The 21248-nt window shown below is 41.4% G+C and overlaps 1 protein-coding gene across 2 annotated transcripts in view; it reads left to right on the plus strand.

Annotated features, from left to right (window-relative positions):
* LOC127579261 (fibroblast growth factor receptor 3-like) overlaps positions 1 to 21248 on the plus strand; it is a 228644-nt gene that overhangs the window by 22506 nt on the left and 184890 nt on the right. For both annotated transcript variants that reach the window (XM_052031925.1, XM_052031932.1), the window contains exon 2: positions 19665 to 19798. The gene's annotated coding sequence lies outside the window, so the exon portion shown is untranslated. The remainder of the gene's footprint in view (positions 1 to 19664; positions 19799 to 21248) is intronic.

The raw sequence follows: 21248 nt of genomic DNA on the forward strand, positions 1-21248 counted from the left end.
CTGAAACAGGCCCTTTGGCCCAGCTTGTCCATGCCATCCTCTCTGTGACTGCATGTGTTTCCTCAGTTTTCCTTCCACCTTCCAAAGACCTGGGTCAATTGATTGCTGTAAATTCTCCCAGTGTGTAGGTGAGTACAAGAGTAGCTGTGGAATCTGGGGGGAATTGATTGGAATATGAAAAGAATAAAATGGGACTAGTGTAAATGGATGCCTGATGGCCAGTGCAGACTTGGACTGAAGAGCCTGTTTCTGTACTTTATGACCCTATGGTTCTATATCAAGGTCATGCCACTGATAGTGATACTGAAGACTGTGTTCCGAACTAGCTATACCTCCAGCCAAGTTGTTTCAGTATAGATACAATACTGGCATCTACCCAAACACAGAAAGCTCTAACTCTGAGTCATCTGCAACAACCGGAGTATGAATGGGCACGTGGGAAAGAATGGTTCTGTGGGCAGGAATGGGTACTTGGGTGGTCTTGGGCATTTGGGATATATGGAGGTTGTCTGGCCAGGAATGGACATGTGGGCAGGAATGGTCACCTGGCCAGGAATGGTTACATGGGAAGGAATGGTCATTGGAGTAGAATTTGATATTTGGGCAGGTTTGGTTGTTGGGACAGGAATTGTCTTGAGCAGGATTACTCACCAAGCAGGAATTGTTACTTGTTGAGGAAACATCATTGAGCAAGCATGATCTCTTAATGTGGAAATTTTCAGTGTGGCAGGAACGGTCATGTGCAGAATTAATCAGTTAGGCAGGAATGGTCACTTGTCCAGGAATGGTTACTGGACAGGAATGGTCACATGACCAGGAATGGTTACTGGACAGGAATGGTCACATGACCAGGAATGGTTACTGGACAGGAATGGTCACACGACCAGGAATGGTTACTGGACAGGAATGGTCACACGACCAGGAATGGTTACTGGACAGGAATGGTCTTTTGGGTGAGGATTGCTGCTTAAGCAGGAATTGCCACTTGAGCAAGAATGTTCATGGGCAGGGATAGCCCTGCTTAGATGGCAATAGTCACGGGCACAAGAAAGGTTGCCAGTATAGGAATGGGCTGGAATGGTCACATGGTGGGAATGGTTGTTTGAACTGGAAAAGTCACTTAGTCAATGTGACATATAAGAAACTGTATTCTGTCCATAGTAACCATCTTCAGGAAAAACTGGAAAAAGCAGTTTCTGTTTCTAATCAGCTAAATCATTAAATATGCAAAGAATTTTTCATTTCTTCCAAAAATGATAAAATATACCTAAAAGAAAAATATCTCCACAATTAGTTCATCAATCTCAAAAACAAAATAAGCAAGTCTATAACTGTATTTAGATTCTTTCTTCCCATTATTTTACGCTCAGGTTCACTGTTTGACTCTGAATCTGTGCAGTGTTGGCCTCCACTCCTGTCCCATTCCTTTGCTTTCACATAAGCTCATGTATGAGGGAACATCATCGTTCTTTTCATGTTGGCCCATGTTAGCCCCCAGCAAACCCAATAAAAGCAAACATTTTACATCAGCACCACATAAAACAAATAAACTGAGAAGGTTTCTAATGTTTAACGTTTACAAAGAAGTGAAAAGGTGCCACATTGCAATAGTATGTCTATATTATTGCTGCCAAGTATTATTGTACCAGTACAATCTTGTGGTTAATGAGTAGGAGTAATGATAGCAGTCTTCAGCTTCAACAGAATAAATTGGTGGCTTTTATCAGTTTTACCCTGTCAGAGACATTCCCCCCGTCCTGTCCCCAAGCCCCCACCACAGCTTAATAAACTTGTTTTCTCTCCTTCCCAATTCTGATGAAGGGTCTTCAATCTGAAACATGAAAACATTAACTCTATTTCTCCACCCACAGATGCGACCTGACCTGCTAAGTATTTCCAGCATTTTCTCTTCCTATTTTAGAATTCCAGCATCCGCAGTTTTTTTTTGATTTCCAGAATGGTGGCTTAATTTAGGCCAGATAAAGCCATCGTTTCTGTTGCGTACCAAGAGCTGTGAATCATACTTTAATTCCTGCTTGTTCTCCACATCTTAACGCCCTTTGGAAGGGCAGACTGTTCCAATCATCGCAGCCAGCAATTTTTCTTGGGAGGTCTCATTCTATTGATTTGGTCCTTGCCGAGTTGTATTTCCACATCATTTACAGTTATTGGATGGAGACGCCCATATTTACATAAAGTAACTCATGTGGCTCAGTCACTGTGTCTCTCAGCTGCAGCAATTACTCTGATCCTGCCACCAGTACAACTGGAATTCATTTGTGTTGTCAGCAGTACCTCCTCAGCTTTAACTATGTATTTGCAAATCAAAAGTTTTTGCCTGCATGCACGTAATGTAAAATAACATGGAATATAAAGTGCAAGAGCAGACCATTTAGTCCATCCTGCTGGCACTTATGGTCCATATGAGGTCCCCCCCCAATCTATCTTCCCCAACTCAGTCTGTTTGTTTCATTTTCTCACAAGTACCTCTCCAGTTTCTTTGTGAAACCATCTGAGCTATCTGGCTCAGCCACTTCCTTTGGTGGTACATTACAAATTCTTCTTTTCTTCTCAGGAAATCCTTTGGGGTTGAGGATGACTTCCTTCCGCTCCTGTTCCAAGGAGCAGAAGGTGCCTGTGTGTGAATTCTCTTAATGAGAATGGACCATTCCATCCCAGTTACCATGTAGTCTTGATAGAGCAAGGCCTTGGTCCAAGACTTTGGAGACCAGGCCAAGTTGCTGATGTAGCATAAACACTTGTGCATGGACACACACAGATGGCCACACACATTATAAGTGCACACATGAGAGCACTGACCAAACTCACAGACTTAAATACATATGTTCTTGTCCATACCCTCTTCCTCAGCCCCCCTCCCAATCTCCTCCCACCATCAGTCCCCTCTCCCCTAACTACCTCCCTTTGTCTTCATCCCTCCCAGCTCCCCTTTCACTCACCCTCCTTCCACTCACCAGCTTCCTACACTCCCCCCTTCACCCAACACCCCCTGTCAGCACCCACCCCAACTTCCCCTTCAGCCCACAAGCAAAGGAAGACCAGGCATGGGGATATGCTGCCATTGCAGGGTTCTCCAAGGTGCATATATTCATCAACTACACTCATGTAGCCATTAGAGCTGCCTGGTACCAAAAGGTCATCCATTAACTTATTGCACTTACTCACAAATGTTCCCTTTTATCAATCACCTAGAAGCTAGTCCACTAATCTATTTCACCAGGTAACAAACTAAACTCCTTCAGATCACCAGAACTTATTGGGCCACAGCTGGTCATTGGATAAAAATATAAAGCTCATGCCGAGGTGAGGGTAATGGATTTTGGACAGTGAAGTGGACCAGCTGTTGATTTGACATCATGCAATATCCAGCCGTTGGGAGCAGATTTTCTTCTCCCTGAATATGCTAACCAGATGAATTTGAAACACAGGGCTCAGTTTCTGCCACGTCTACAGTGACAGAAGCTGCACCCACTCAAAAGAAAGATCACCAAGAGACAGGAAAGTTTGACAACTTAATGTGGAGCTGAAAGTGGAGTAGCCGTCGAAGCTCTGTGGTGTCCCACCTATTGCAGTCAGGTCAAGCGTTAAGGGCCAGAAAGCTTGCCAGTCACCCTAACAAGGTGTATAAAGCACGCTAACTAACACCCCCAGTGTGTCAGGTTGATAAAGATAAGGTCTACAGTTCAGCTGTGCACCCACTTCATGTTGATATCTGCCACAGGTCAACATTTCCTCCTCCTCTCTCACTGCTCCCCTCCTGTAATCTACTCACTAATCACCTGAATTCACCTATCACCTTATCACCTGCTTGCATGTGCTCCTCCCCCCTCCCACAACCTTCTTATTCCAGCTTCTGCCCTCTTCCTTTCCAGTTCTGATGAAGGGTCTCGGCCTGAAACGTCGACTGTTTATTTCTCTTCATAGATGCTGCCTGACCTGCTGAGTTCCTCCAGCACTTTGTGTGTGTTTCTCCTATAAACTATAAGAATGTTCACATGGTTTACGTGTGGGTACATGTGAATATAAATGTGCATATGTGATAAGTTCTGTTCTTGAGCAGAACATTCCATATCACACATTGATCAGGCTTTATAGTTTACTAGGAACTGTTTGCAGAGATCCACAATGACCTTGATCCATCAGCTTACCAACTTCTACTCTATTGTCCTTTGTAGTCACTGTGAAGACTGGGAACCCATTGGCATAACTGAGGGAACCATCTAGTTATTGTGATACGTACCAGTGAGTTCAATTTCATTATACCTTCTAAGTAACACCTCACCTCCCAAATATGGGAAGAAGAGGATGGAGAGCAGACCAGGGAGATGCCATAATCATAACCACTTTCAAGAAAGGCAGCAGATTGCCTGTGGTTTCTACAGAAGGGCCTCCTTGCTGTCAGCCACAGGGAAAATCATTGATCCGGCTTCCTCAACACCTCCATCCAAAAGCCAAGGAGCTGCTCCCCATTGCACAATGTATATTTCATCCACCTAAAGGCAGAGTAGAGGTAGAGTAGCGGTTAGCGCGATGCTATTACAGCGCCAGCGATCGGGGTTCGATTCCCATCGCTGTCTGTAAGGAGTTTGTACATTCTCCCGTGTCTGGGTGGGTTTCCTCCGGGTGCTCCGGTTTCCTCCCACAATCCAAAGACGTATGGGTAGGTTAATTTGGGTTTAAAATGGGCGGCGCAGACTCGTTGGGCCGGAAGGGCCTGTTACTACGCTGTAAATAAATTTTTTTTAAAAATACCATATTAACTGCACACCAGATCCAGAAAGAATGTAGGGAGGACTTTCAATCCAGATACATGGTCCATTTTGACCTCAGAAAGACCAGCTATTTACACAAGAGTGACTAGAACATCATTCCCAAATTGAGCTGCACACAGAAATTCATTACTATCTTTCATCTGTTTTATAATGGCAAGCAAGCTATGATGCTAACCAATGGGTAGACAACAGACCCAACTTCCATGCAGACTGACATCACACAAGGATGCATCATCACCCCAACACTTTTCTCAACTTTTCTCACCACAATGTAGCACCTCATCTCTAACAACTTCTCACTGGAGTGGATCTAATCTACAAGACAAACAGGAAATTTCATCCTACATCATCTCCACTTGATTAGAGGGCATGTGCTATCAGAAGAGGCTGGACAAACGGCCTCTTTTCTCTGGAGTGGCAGAAGCTGAGGGGTGATCTGTTGGAGGTGTATAACATTATGAGGGGCATAGATAGGGTGGACAAGCAATACCTTTTTCCCATTATTGAGCAATCCAATACCAGAGGGCATGCATTTAAGGTGAGAGGGGGTAGGTTCAGAACAGACGTGAGGGATATGTTTTTTACTGAGAGAGTGGTGGATGCCTGGAATGTGTTGCCTGATAGGATGGTGGAGGCAAACTCATTGGGGGCTTTCAAGAAGGGCTTGGATGGGCACATGAATGAGAGGAAAATGAAGGGATATGGGCATTATGTAGGCAGGATGGAATAGCTATGTTGGCACAACATTGTGGGCCAAAGGGCCTGTTCTGTGTAGAACTCAGGTCACCCAACATTGGTCTTCAAGCTCTAGGATGCAGACAATGCATGCAAGCTGAAAATGGCACAACAATAAGGGTCCGAGTGGACAGAACAAGAAACTGTGCACATTTCCAGCCATTCAAATGGAAGGACTGTGAAATAAGCAACACAAAGTATCAATTAGAGTAGGCATTACTGTCAGCGAGAGTGAATTCAATGTCAAATCAGTTACGGAAGGAGAAGTTAAAACATATAAAAGACAATGAAGGCTGATCCTTCCCTATCAAGAGTAATCAGAAAACCATGATGCAAATCTTGCCTTTCAAATATAGGCACATGTTTGCAGTTGTTTATGTGTTGGTGTCTCATCTGTTAGAGATCTTCAAACAGTTCTACAATATAAATGCAAACTGATAAATTGTGATAATCCACCCAGATGTGAAGTCTGTGGGTGGAGCAGGCTAAGAGTGTGTTGTAACATGAAAGCTAAGGGTGGCTCTCTGAAGCCAACCAATGGCTGATGCAAGAAGCAAAATCAAACGTCTGTGGAAACGGATTTTTTTAATCATTTTCTTCTCCAAGAATCCAGAGTTGGCATTTGTTAAAACCACACGGAGAGCCTTTTAGGAAGGGGGATGAGGCCACGGATGTGGGAACGACAGCATTAATCTATGACATAGATGAGAAGGATCCAGTGTTACCCTCTCTGTTCTGTTTGCAACATGTCACAGCACTCAATTATAAAATAAATGTTGTAGAATAGTGGTCACTCACTCACACACCATGTGACTATGGTGCTTCTTCTTGCTGAGCATGCACTATGCTGTCCTGTTCTGTTTCAAACATTAACAATATATAGACTGCATCACGCTGTGCCAATGAGCCGACTGATATTGTCACTATCTGGGATCCATTAAGCTAGAGAGACATGGATTCTATTTCACTCTGTTTTTCCCTTTGGTCTTTTAATGTCAGGAAAAATGTAATAGGATAGAGAAATATTTTGAAATTCGGAAAACAGATACAGGTTTCCTTATTTCCCCAGAGTGACAGCACTATCTAGCCAAGGGCACATTGGTGCTCCTCCTCTGAAGGAACCGATAAAGCAACTGTGTAGTAAATGCTCCTCAATGATACAGCATGGGTAATACAAATATATCTGATATATTCCCACACAGGGAAAGTACCACACTATTCTGTTGGATATGGTGGGGAATAGACCAACTGTGCTGTTCGATGTATTATCACCTCAGGAATAGACCATAATGTGTTACCTCATTTATATTACCATCACAGGAAGTTGCTGTGCTATCTGATATATATATTAATAGCACAGGGAATAGACCATACGGTGTAATCTGATTATATATTAATACTACAGGGAATAGGCTACGCTGTGTTATCTGATATACTAATACCATGGAGTTTAGACCACACTGTGCTATCTTATTAATACTATTGGGAATATACTCTGCTTCCCATGTGATTTATTAGTTCCACAGGCTTGGAACAATGGAGTCCTCTCAGACATACTGACATTGTGGAGAGTATACTGTGAAGCCTTATCTGGCATAATGCCACCACAGATTAGTATCCATGAAGTTCTATCAGACATATTAGCACTACAGTGAATAGATTCAGCTGCCCCATCTGATATATTAACACCACAATGAATGCACCATGCAGTCCTAACTGATGTAATAGTGTCACAGAGAATGCACCGTGCGATCCTGTCAGCAATATTAACACCAAGACTACTGCACCATGAAATTTTTTCAGATATATTAACACCACAGAGAATGCATACAGTCTGATCTGATATATCAACACCACAAGGACTGCTTTGTACAGTCCTATCTAATATAGTAACACAATGGAATGCATGAGGCAGTCCTATCTGATATAGTAACAAAACAGAATACCCCATGCAGAACTATCTGATATATAAACACCATGGAATGCACCAAATATCCTATCTGATATATAAGCACCATGGAATGCACCAAACAATCCTATCTAAATGATTAACACCACAAAATTAATTACTACAGGGAATGTGCCGAACAATACCACGTGGTATGTTAGCACCACAAGGACTGCTTCACACAGAGCTATCTGATATATTAACACTGTAGGGAATGCACCAAACAATCCCATCTGATATATTGAAGCCACAGGGAATGCACCATGCAATCCTATCTGATATATTAACACCAGAAGGATTACACTCTGCTATTATATCTGATATGTTAACACCAGAGGGATTGCCAAAGATAAGGCTTTAAACTAAATATTTGGCAGTGCTGGGAAGTTGGTGAGGGGAAATGTAGTAAATTAAAGAGAAGGGACAAGGTAATAGAAAATTAACCTTTAGAAGAGATAGGCAAAATGAAAAAGGAAGTGCATTGTCCCTGATATGAAAGAATGGGCAAAGGGCAGTGCACAGGAAGGAACTTAGCTCAGAAATCAAGAAGCAGAATCAGTTTGGGTTGAGCTAAAAAACAGAAAGGGGTAGGAACATGAAAGGGTAGAAATCATGAAGGCCGCAAATCAGTAACAATAATGCAGGACACAGCATAATTCAGGAAATAAAAGATGTCAATAAAAGGGGCAATTTCATTATCATTGGTGGACTTTAATCAACCTGTGGATTGGGCAAAGCAAATTAACAGCAAAATTGGACAAATTCATGAAGTGTGTAAGAGATGATTGATCAGTATGTGTAAGAATCAAACCATTTGAAATTCCAGCGTTGTGTAATGAGAAAGGGTTACCTGAAATCTGAAAGTTAAGGAGGTCTTAGGGAACAGTCATCATAATATAACAGAAGTTTATATAAAAATTAGAAGTGAATAAGTTTGATTTGGAATCAGGGTCTTAAATCTGAATAAATCAAACTACAAAGGCATGAAGTGTGAGTTGGCTAGGATAGATTGGGAAACTATGTTAAAAGTGTGACAGTAAACAACGAATAGTTAACATTTAAAGAATTAATACTCAGTTTACAAGTAAGGCAAAATAAACAGGAATAGTGTTTCCAGCTATGGCAATCAAGGGAACTTGAAGATATTTTTGGATCAAAGGAAAAGGCTTATCAGGTTGCCAAAAGAAAACAGGAAGCCAAAGGAGTGGGAAAATTTCAGAATTCAGCGAGGGAGAATAAAGTCAGGGAAAGTGAACCGGGGAGAAGGCTAACAAGAAATATAGAAACACACTGTAAAAGTTCTATAGATATGTTGAAAAGGAAAGTTTTAGTTAAAGTTAATGTGATTCCTAACAGAATGAAACAGGAGAAATTATATTGGGGAATAAAGAAATGGCAGAGGAATCAAACAAATATTTTACATCTGTCTTCATGGAAGACAACACAGAAAACATTTCTGTAAATACAAAGAACTATAGGTCCAGAGTAAATGAGGAGCTCAAAGACATAAGTAAAAAAAATTGCTATTGGAGAAATCAATGGGACTGAAAAGTATTAGATGCACAGGGCTGGATGACCTACATCCTAGGGTTTTGAAGGAGGTGGAAACAGATAATGAATGTACTGGTTGTCATGTTCTTTGTGTTCGATGTTACCACAAAGTCCTATCTGATGTATTAACACCACAGGGAATGGACTAGACAGTCCTTTCTGATACAACAAACCATAGCGTGCACTGTAAAGTCCAATCTGCAATACTAGCACCACAGGAAATAAATTCTGCTGTTCTACCTGATATATTAACACACTGGGGAAAGCACCATTCACTATAATGCCACAAGAACATAATAATAGAATCAGGAGATGGCAATTTGTGACTGTCATGACTGGTCTGCCATTCAACAAGATTATGGTTGTTCCTTTACCTCGGTAAATATTTTTGTGCACTAATCCTACATCCCTTCATTTCCCTAATATCTAGAAAACATTAATTTCTGTCTTGAATATATTCAGGAACTGTAGGTCTCTCGGAGGAAACAGATCTGCAGAGTACCCTGTGTCCTATATGAATGTATTAACAGCAGAGAGAATGCACTCCACCGCTCAGTCTGATATACAGTATATACAATGTCATGAATGCACAATGCAATCCTATCTGATATGCTAACACCATAGTTCTATCTGATATACTAGCACCTGATGTATTGAAAGGACTGATGTATTAACACAGCAGGGAATGTGGAAAGCTTTGCAATCTGATGAACTAATACCAATGTGAATGCACCATGCTGTCTTATCTGATATATTAACACCACAGGGAATGCATGCACCATGTAGTGCTACCTGATATATTAACACCACCAGGAAATATAAAATGCTGTCCTATCTGATATTTTAACTCCACACAGAATATAACAATCAATCGTATCAGATATAGTAACACCACAAGGAATGAACTATACAGACCCATCAGATATATTAACACCACAGGGAATGCTCCATGCATTCCTATCAGCTGTCAAATATATTAACAGAATAGACCACTGCACAGTGCCTTCAGCTTCTGTTCAACGGTGACACCCAATGTCTTAATTATGCAGGGCATGATAATTGTGATTATTTTGCAAATTGCAGAAGTAACTGGGGCTTATTTGTTGGAAACGGCCATTGCTTGGTGTGTATACAGATCAGGTGTCCTTTGCCATTTCTCATCTATTATCCTCTTCCAGATATCAAGCGAGTTCTGTCGGAACTTATCTCCTCAGCCTCGTGGACAGAAGAGTTATGAATGGCTTCAAAAGTTAATCTTGGGTAATATTACTGGTTTGGAAATCGAGGGAAAATATTTTCCTGCAACCTTATCAGCTGTGCAGTCTTTGAGCCTCAGAATGGGACATCATTTTCCTTTTGCAACTATATAAAATTACTGCTGCCTGGCTCAGTTGTGGTGTTGCTCACAATGAAGACCACCTAATTCAAATAACACTGAATGGCGAACATAAACTAAGACATTACAGCTTTAACAGGAAAACATTGCACTATGTAACTTGTGGCCTAGTGCAGGCACATCATTCATTTGCCACTTATATTAAGGCAGCATTGCAAACAGCACAGGTCTGTTGGCTCTGGCCATGAGCACTATTAGCATGAACCACATCACTATAGCAGAGCACAGAGAATGAAGGTGCTGTAACCATAGCCTCAGATAAATTGTCAGACCCACCACAGCTGAAGCATTTTACTGGGAGTGCATCAGGAGATTTAACCGTGTTGCACGAGACCCATTAAAGCTAGCAGCTGCAGTAGGATTTAGAATACAAATAACAACTAACACAGCCTGCCAAGAAATGTAGAAATACCTGGAGCCATGTTTCTCCATAATTTTAGAGGTTTTCACTCTCTGTTCGGTGAAGAACCTCATCAAATCATAGGAACATTATAGTTCAGGATGAGGCCATCTGACCCATTGTGAACTCTCTGGTTCCAACCACCAGCCCTATCTTCGTCGCCGTGCAAATTTCAACCACATGCTGTGTGAAAAAGTTTTCCCTCATGTCACTTTTAGTTCCCTTCCCCATTAATTTTATACCTGGGACCTCGAGTCCTCAACCCTTCCACCAGAAGGAACAGCTTCCCAGTACACGCTCCGCCCAGACCTCTCATCACTTTATATGCTTCTACCAAATCTTCTTTCAGCCCTCTCTTCTCCGAAGAAGATAGCCCCACCCTCTCTAATCTGTCCTTGTAACCCTAGTCCCTAATCCAAGAAACTATTCTCATAAATCAACTGCTGCAGGGAAAGGCCATTCCTTATGGCTTCATCATTCCGGAAGTCAGGCTGTCCAGAATAAAGCCAGAACCAGGCAAGGTGCAGCTAGAGTTTCAATATCTATATGTGACCTAACCTCTAGTCAAAGAGATTGCTGAAAGCTAAAGTCAAAAAGGTGAGGTTTAAAATATTTTGCTCCTATATGCAAAGCCAAAAGAAATGGTCTTTACCTGTGGGGTCCTGCAGGCCGCAACCTGCTCCTGCTCAGACCCTTGTGAGCCTTCTTCCCCCGTCCCACTGCTCCACCCACTTTGAAACTACATGTCATCCATGGCTAGCTCATTTGGGCCTAGAAATAGTGGCCCCAGAAGTACAACAAAGTTTGGGTGGATGGCAAGAATGCATAGACTGAAGCTCAGTGGAAATTTTCATTAATTCTATTAGGGAGCAAGAATTGATGGAAAGTAGTTCACTTCAAATACCTTGTCACTGGCCAGATTACACCAATGCCCCAACAAAAAGAACATAGAAATTCTGGGCTTGATTTAAGGACTTTGTAAACAAGGGGAGTTACTTTTGTCACAGTCTGTTTTGGCTGGAACTAAATACAAGTGGTAGGCTGGGAAAATGGAGCTCATTCAGAGTCACTGACTTGGAATAGATTTGCTGCTCACTGTTTTCCCTTTAAGAAATATGTTATCAATTGCAAGGAAAGCTCAGTCCTGAAAAGATACACAATAGTCACCACGCAGTTACTCAGACTGGTGAAAAGCCTCGAACCTGAAAGGTTACCGCTCTTTTTTCAATCCACAGATACTGCCTGACCTGACCTGCTAATTGTTTCCAGCATTTTCTGTTTTTACTCACAGGAGTAAATCTGTCATAGGTGCTAGTTTAAAGAAGAGCAGGGGAGTTGTCCCAATGCCCTGGTCACAATTCAACATTAACAAATTATCTGATTGTTATCACATTGCTGTTTGCAACTCAGCTGCTGTGTTTCCAGTAGTGACTACATTTCAAAAATAGTTAATTGGCTGTAAAGCATTTGAGACACCTGAAATCAATGTGAAAGACACTGTAAAAACGCAAGTCTTTCTTTTCCTTTTGTGAAAATTTCACAGCAACTGTGTTTCTAGATCATCTTTTGAGAGTCACTGACCTTATGACTCAGATCTATGCCAGAAAAAATTCTTAATAAGTTGGCCCACAGGCAGGGTAGGAATCAAATTCGGTTTTGTAACATCTTACACAGGTGTGATTGTTTTTTCCAGCTTCTGCATTGATTTAAAAAATCATAGGTGGCTGGAGGAATGTGAGCTTACTGCTATGTTCTCTTGAACAACAACACTATTTTTAGACAGGTTTCTTCTCCAGAGGCAAATGTGGCAAGGAAATTGTTACTCACCCAAGTGATCGTGGTGTCAGTGATACTCTTTGAAGGTACTGCAAATTTTCCATAACGTTTGAAGCTGGCACAGTTTTTTTATATATACATGAAGCGATTGTCTTTCCTGGTTTGTCACATTCTCTACTAAAGAACACATGGTATTTCAGGAAGCACAAAGAGTCATACAGCACGGAAACAGGTCATTTGGCCCAACTGGTCCATGCTGATCAAGATTCCAAGAAAAAGGGTAGCAAAAATCTAAACAATGGATGCTGAACACATTTAAGAAGGAAAAAATAAATTCATAGATGCCAGAGACATTGCAGGGTATAGGGAGAGAATGGGAATGTGATATTGAGATGGATGATCAACCATGATCCTATAGAATGTAGAAACCAGCTCGGAGGGCTGAATGGCCCACTCTTATATTTAAATTGAAGTTTTCAAAACTTCAGACTGGTAGACATTTATTTTGGGTGTTTGTCATGGGATGTGGAGTAAAAATGAGGATAGATTGTCTGATGAGGATAGGTTGAGTGAGCTCGAGCTTTTCTCTTTGGAGAGAAGGAGGATGAGAAGTGACTTGATAGAGGTGTACAAGATGATAAGAGGCATAGATTGAGTGGACAGTCAGAGACTTTTTCCCAGGACAACAACGAGGGGGCATAATTTTAAGGTGATTGGAGGAAGATATAAGGGGATGTTGGGGTAAGTTTTTTTTACACAGAGAGTGGTGGGTGCGTGGAATGCACTGCCAGCTGAGGTTATGGGGGCAGATACATTAGGGACATTTAAGAGACTCTTTGATAGCCACATGAATGATAGAAAAATGGAGGGCTATGTGGGAGGGAAGGGTTAGATAGATCTTAGAGCAGGATAAAATATCGGCACAACATTGTGGGCCGAAAGGCCTGCATTGTTCTGTAATGTTCTATGTTCTATGTTAAAAATAGGTCAATGTTAGTGAGCCACAGATCATCCATTTTTTTTGGTGAGCTAGGTGAAGGCACTGTATGGTTTACTCCTCTGTGTTGTTTGAATCCCAGGCTTTCTCTCATCACTTTCCATATCCAGCTGGGAAGTGTTGCACAAGGACATGCTGGAGTAATTTCACCTCTTATATTGGTTCCTTCTCTGTTTCCTGTTATGGTGCATCCCTGGTCAGTATCAGCTCATTGTCTGGCCACCTGTCTGATAGAAACCTGTTCCTTACTTATCACACCTTGTTTGAATAATCACTTTGAATTATTACAGAATGCCAGCAAGTCACTGCAGAAGCGGCAGAGAAATGAGAAATCTATCATAGCCGTAATGTTTATCTGCATGCCACCAAACAATTTCAATTAAGAAAAGGATTATAAAGGAAAACCAGGAACATATGGCAAGGTTGATGAAGTGTACAATTTTCGTGCAGGGGTCCTCTGTGCAGCTAATGCATGCCTCCATACTGCTTCAGCAATGTAGATCCATGCATGCAGGGCCCCCGTACAGCAGCAGTCCTTCCCAGCATCATGTGGCCAGCTTTCTCCTCAGTTAAAGGGGACCAGCAGTAGTGGCCCCAGGCTGAGTCCAGCGTTGGGAACACAACTCAGGTACAAAAAACATAACTCTCACTGGGGTATCCTGTCCTGCCCAGCCCTTGTCATGAGTATCCTGCACCATCCTCCACTAATCATGAACCTGGCACCCCAGTCATTGCTGGGTACAATCCCAAACATCTGATTCCCTCCCCACCCCCACCCACCCACCTTAACTATGAGCACACGGTAGCTCACCAATCCTTTCCACCCTCCTACCACATCACTACGTCAACACTCACCACTTATGAGTGAGTGTCGGTCGACCACGATTCGGATGCTTTTCGGGGTGAGGAAGTCACTACCGAGTAAACACTGAAGTGTCACTGGGGTTCCATCATGGAACATTTGGATTTCGTATTTACTCTCTCTATGTTTCTCTACGTCTACGTCTTATCTTCAGACAACGGTGGTTGTTGAAGAAGCCCTTGCTCATGTTTCACCTTATGGCTTGCGGAACTGAACCTTAAGAACCATTCTGGAACTTGGAGTTTGGGACTTTGTCACACACACACACACGAAGAGTTTAGTTTTGGGGTTAACGTTCAAGGTTTAACATTTTTGAATTCTAACATACTTACATTTTTACTTTTATTTTACGTATTATCATAAGTAGTGATAGTAGGAAAACATTTCCTACTATCTACCCTAGCTATGCCTCTCACCTTGACTTGATCTGACCCTTGAGGCCCTGAGCTCCCTGACTGATGTCTCAACACTTATCCCTTCCCAAGGAATCTCTTATTGCAAGCCCTCATCATCTCCTGCTTCTCAGATATGTATTCACAGCATTGTAAATTGCAAGAGGTTTGAACACACAAAGTGTCTTTATCATCTTCTTCTTCTCAGGCAGACCCTCAAGGCTAAGAATGACTTCCCTCCCATCTGACTCTGTAGTTTCTGAGGTCATAGAGTCATGCAGCACAGAACCAGGCCCTTTGAACCACCCTATCCATGCTGGCCATCAAATACTTATCAATACTAATCCTAGTTACCAGCACTAGGTCATGTCCTTCCATGCCTTAGCAATTCAAGTGTTGTCTTAATACTTCTGAAATGTTGCGAGAATCTCTGCCTCCACCATCAAATCAGGCAATGCAGTCCAAATTCCAACCATGCCCTGCGTGAAAAAGTTCTTCCTCAGATCCCCTTACCCTAAACCAATGCTCTCTAACTTTTGACACCTCTGTTATAGGAAAACATTTCCTACTATCTACCCTAGCTATGCCTCTCATGGCTTTGTAAACGTCTATCATCTATCCTCAGTCTCTTCCACTCCAAGGAAAACAAACCCAGCCTTTCCAGTTTCTCCTCATAGCAGCATCCTGGTGAATCTCCTCTGCACCCCTCCAGTACAATCTGAACAGAACTGTACCCTGTACTCCAGCTGCGGCCTAACCAACATTGTATGAAGTTGTTACAGAACCTCATTGCTCTTGTATTCAGTGCCCTGGCTAATAAAGGCAAGTATCCTGCATGTCTTCACCACATCATCTACTTGTGCTGCCACCTCTGGTATCCTTTGACCTGGCCCCTAAACAATTACATTATTCCTTCTATTTATCTCAGCAGTACCATTGAAGGTACTGAACACTCAGCAGCACTCTTATATCCTGAGACGATGTTTAAAATTCTACTCACAAGAGTTCTGGATAGGAAGGAGCGGAGCATTAAACTCAGCCATTTGAACGCTATGCAAGCAATTTAAACTAGAGCAAAGCCTTGAGGTGCAGATACCTTTGCAGAAGCTCGTGAGTTCCTCACATAACCATGGAGGTCTGGATCAGGTTCCAGTCTCTCATGTATCGCTGTCTGCTCATGTTTATTTTTCTGCGACATTTGTTTTTGGTTGGGTGAAGTTGAGGGTATTCCAACAGCACCAGGCTGTGTGCTGTTTCACATAGCTGGCTGCTACGGAATGTTTCCTGGTTTCACATAACCTGAACTAGCATGTTCATGGAGCCCCAAGGTCAGGTTTGTGATAATATAAACAGTAGTTTTAAAATGGGGGAACCACATCTATATATTTAGCCCAATACCATAACTTTGTGTATTAGGCAAAGAAATAATTTCTCAAGCAGGAAACCTTTTCTATAATTGCTCATTAATATCACCAAACAGTTAATGCTATTCTTAAACACTGATGATACAAGGGTAGGAGTCTTACTGCATTCACGTAGGGCTTTGGTGAGACCACAGCTGAAGCATTGTCTACAACTTTGACTCCTTATTTAAAAATATATACTTGCCTCAGAGGGAGTCCAGTGAGGGTTTCTGGTTTGCTGTATGAGAGATTAAGTAGGTTAGGGCTACGTTCTCCAGAGTTTAGAAAAATGAGAGGGGACTTTATTGAAATTTTAAAAATTCTTTCAATGCCAAATAGGGTGGAAGCAACAAGGATGTTTCCCCTGACTGAATAGTCTAGGACCATGGGGACCACAAATGGCTCATTAATTTGGCATCCTATCCTAGGCCAACCAATGTGTGACTCCAAATCCACAGCAATGTTGTTGACTCTTAACTGCCCTCTGAAATGACCTAACAAGCCATTCTGTTTGCAAGCAAATACAGATGGACAATAATTGCTGAACTTATTATTGACTCCCACTCCCTATGAATAAACAACAGATCTCAGAGCTGTTACTTTACTGGAGGATCATAGAGGTCATGAACCAACAGAACTAGTAAATGCCATTGGCTGATTTGAACTATGTAAATTGGATCCTAAATTAGCATGGGGCAAAGGTAGGGAGTTTTAATGGTTGGAAAGCAGTAGGTAGTGTTGTACCAAAGTGCTCAGTGATAAATATCACTGACTCAGACTTAATATAGGAGGTAAAATTAAGAAATTTGCAGATGATACCAAAACTTCAACATGTTTTATAGTGAGGAAGAAAGCTATAAACTGTTTTTAAAAAAGGAAGGGGACAGAAAGCAGGAAACTACAGGTCAGCTCATCTAGTATCTGTCATTGAGGGTATCACCCCAGGGAGCCACACAAGTGTTTTTTTTATAAAAAGGTAATACTAATGATTGATCTGTACATGAATGTAAAGGCTTGCACTGTTTTATTATTGTATATAGTTTGTTTTTTATGATGAATAAAGTTTATTTTGGGTTAAAAAAATCGGTCACTGAGAAAATGTTAGAACTATTATTAAAGTTTATAGCAGGACATTTAGGAAAAAATCAAGGTAATTAGTAAAGTCAATGTGGTTTTGTGAAAGGGAAATCATGTTTGACCAATTTATTGAAGTGTGTTGAAGTAACAGGTGATATGGATAAAGTGGATCTGGTGGATGTTCTACATTTAGGTTTCTAGGAAGTGTTTGATGAGGTGCTGCAAGAAAGGTTATTGTAGAAAACAAAGATGCATGCTGCAGGAGATAACATTATTTGAGTAGGTAGAAGATTGACTGACTTGCAGGGAAAAGAAAGTAGACATGAATGTTTTTCTTCCCCTAGTTGTCAAGATGTTGTGAGTGATAAACCACAGGGGTTAGTGCTGGAATCTCTTTTATTTTGCAAATTTGAATGACTTGGATGAAGATACTAAAGGTGACAAAGATGGGTAGGAAATGAAACTAAAGAGGACATAAAAATGTAAAGCGTTAAGTGAGTGGGCAAAGATCTGGTGAATAGAATGAGAAGAAACGTGAAATTATCCATTTTGACAGAAAAATGGAAAAAAGTATTTGTGAAAGGCTAAAATGCAGGCAGAGACTAATTAGGAAAGCTAATAGAAATGTTATTGTTTGTTACCAGGGAAATTGAATACAAAGGTAGGGAGCTTTTGCTGTTTGTATGGGGCATTGTTGAGACCACATCTGGAGTATTGTGTAAAGTATTGTTTTTTTAAAGAATGTTAATGCATTGGAAGCAGTTCTGAGAAGATTTACCAGATTAATGCTTGGAATGGGTAAATTGTCCTTGGAGGACCGGTTAGACAGGCTAGACTTGCATCTACTGGAGTTTTGAAGAGTGAGAGGGAATTTAATTGAGATGTGTAGGTCTTGACAGTGTGGATGAGGTGAAAAGGATATTTCTTCCTGTGGGAAGTCTAAAGTTAAGAGGTTACCATTTTAAAAATGTGATGTCCATTTAAAGCAGTAATGAGACAAGATTTTTTGGCTTCTCAGAAGTTGATAGATCTCTTCATCAAAAAGATAACCTTTAAATGTTTTTAAGGCTAGGATAAATAAGTTTCAGAGAAGCAGGGGGTTGAAAGGCTATTATGGGTAGGCAGGAATGCAGAACTGAGGTTACAATTAGATCAGCCATAAACCTCTGAAATGATGGAGCAGGTTTGAGATGATGAGTGGTCTACTCCTGCTCCTAATTCATTTGCATGGTAATTGGGCTGGTCAAATGAGCAAATAAGTAGCAAATAGAATTATTCTGGTAAATTGAGGTGATATCTGGGGCAAGTAACGCAATGCCCAATTAATGGTAGATATGTGGAGAAGCAATCCCTGAAGATAGGAGGAATGGTAGGGAATAATTAGATAAGGTGGTTATCTGGTTCTTGCATTATTCAATAGCATTAGTGTGTTTTTAGTCTTTTTTTCTCTCTGTTCACTGTCCTGTATAATTTGTATTGTGTTTTCTGTACCGACGTGCCCATGATGTTGCTGCAAGCAAGTTTTTCAGTGCATCTGTACGTGACTGTACTTGTGCACATGACAATAAACTCAATTTGAGTGTGTGCGGAGGAGATGTACTAGAATGTTGGCAGGATTGCAAATGTTTAGTTAAAGAGGAAAGATTATCCAACAGGAGTAATTTTCTTTGGAACAAAGGGGCCTGAGTAGAGATTTAATCAACAAGTTTAAAATTCTGGGAGATTCAGGCTGTTTGAAAGGGAAGGACCTACTTCTGTTGGCATAAAGATTAGTAACTGGGGTCATGGATTATGATGAGTGATGATGGGAATTGAGGAATAGCGAGAGCCTGGAACTCTTCTGGAAAAGATAAGATCTCTTTATTAGTCACTTGTACATCGAAACACACAGTGAAATGCATCTTTGTGCAGCAGCCCGCAAGTGTCGCCACGCTTCCGGTGCCAACATAGCATGCCCACAACTTCCTAACCCGTACGTCTTTGGAATGTGGGTGGAAACCGGCGCACCCAGAGGAAACCCATACAGTCACCGGGAGAACATACAAACTCCTTACAGACAGCAGTTGGAATTGAACCCGGGTCACTGGCGCTAGGTGATGGTGTCAGAAACCCTCATCGCATTTGAAGAGCAGTGAAAACAGAAAATGCTGGAAATATTCAGTATATTGAGCAGCATCTATGGAGAGAAAGAGAAATAGCTAATGTTTCAAGTCAATGACTTTTTGCCAGAATTTTCTTTCTCTATAGTTGCTACCTGATTTGTGGAATAGTTCCACCATTTTTTTTTGTTTCTGTTTCAGTTTAATGGGATCTTCATTTTTTTTTGTTTTTCAGGCACTCAGATAAGCACTTGAGGGCTCATTACATACAAGACCATGGACTGGGAACTGAGAAGCAGAATTTGCCAGAACAGCTCTTCTGGCAGCTATGGACACAAAGCCCTTTGATAGTGAATGAAATTGCACAATGTGAGTTTGATGTATGCTGTTTACCACAACTACAGAGAAGAGCAATTCAGTTCTGTTCCTTAAATGTCTTTCATTGTCCAAATATCACTTGTGTCAACCATAATTAAAACAAAGTAAACTTTGAATTAATCTAAAATTGAGCACCAGTCCACATTCCTATTCCAATAGGACCACTGAGTGACTGGAACAGTAGACTATTCAGCCCTACTAACTTATTCTGCCATTTAATTATATCATGGCTGACCTATAATTCAATTCCAGTTCAATGCTTTATGCCATATATCCTGATACCCTTAACTGATCTAACTACCTTTCAATTGATGCAGCGAGAATATCCCTCATAAAGAAGAGAATTCTGGATTTCTGCTAAAGTTTATGCAAGATGACATTGTTAATGTCACAATGAAAAGGGTTGCTCAGATCTTGTCCTCCAGATGTGGATTCCCACCGGATGAATTGGGTTCCTGTATCTATCAAATCAGTTATTCATCTCAAAGAACGCCATTAGACTGCCACTCACCTCCCCAGTTCACAATTAGACAAGTTAAAGGATTTCACACAATCATCTGTTGACAATGTCTTTGTAGAATCATTAAAGTACCAAGGAAGCCATTCAGCACATCAATTCCATGTGAGCTTCTAGTGGAGTAAACCATTGGTCTAATTCCCCCATTCTATTCTTTCCCCATAGCTCTGCAAGCTATTCTTTCTGTGTCTACCCAATCCCCTTTCATGAAAAACCAGAACAGCATATCTTGGAGGCAATCATCCACAGAGAGAAGCAGAGTTGGCTCTGTAGTGTCAACTTAACACACATACAATGTTGGAGGAACTCAGCAGGTCAGGCAGCATCTATGGAGAGAAATAAACAGTTGACATTTCAGGTCGACTGTTTATTCCTCTCCATAGATCCTGCTTGACTTGCTGAGTTCCTCCAGAATTGTGTGTGTTGCTCCAGATTCCAGCATCTGCAGAACCTCTTGTGTCTCTGGGTCGACTCTTTTCTCTCCCCGCAGATACAGCCTAACCTGCTGAGTGCCTCCAGCATGTGCTTTTTCTGTTTTGAATTTCCTGCATCTGTAGTATTTTGTTCCAGTCTCTTTTGAAGAGACTAGTTCTTCTTCCAGCCAGTGAATTCCAGATCATAACCCCTCTGTGCATACAAAACTTTTTCCTTGCCTCTCACTTGTTTCTTTTGCCCAAATTTGCCCCATCGAAATGAGTCATGACTCTATGGGTCTTCATCAAATCTGCTCTCAACCTTGTTAGTCCAGGGAGAAGAAACCCAGCTTCCCCACTCTGACCGTGTAACTAAGATCCCTGGAACCATTCTAGCAAATCTTCACTGCACCTTCTCGAGCTGCTTCAGCTCCTTCCTAAAGAACTGGACATAATATTCCATTTGAGGGCTAACCAGTGTTTTGTACAGGTTCAATATAACTAATATTTA

The sequence above is a fragment of the Pristis pectinata genome, chromosome 2, assembly GCF_009764475.1.
Source record: "Pristis pectinata isolate sPriPec2 chromosome 2, sPriPec2.1.pri, whole genome shotgun sequence".
NCBI classification, from domain to species: Eukaryota; Metazoa; Chordata; class Chondrichthyes; order Rhinopristiformes; family Pristidae; genus Pristis; species Pristis pectinata.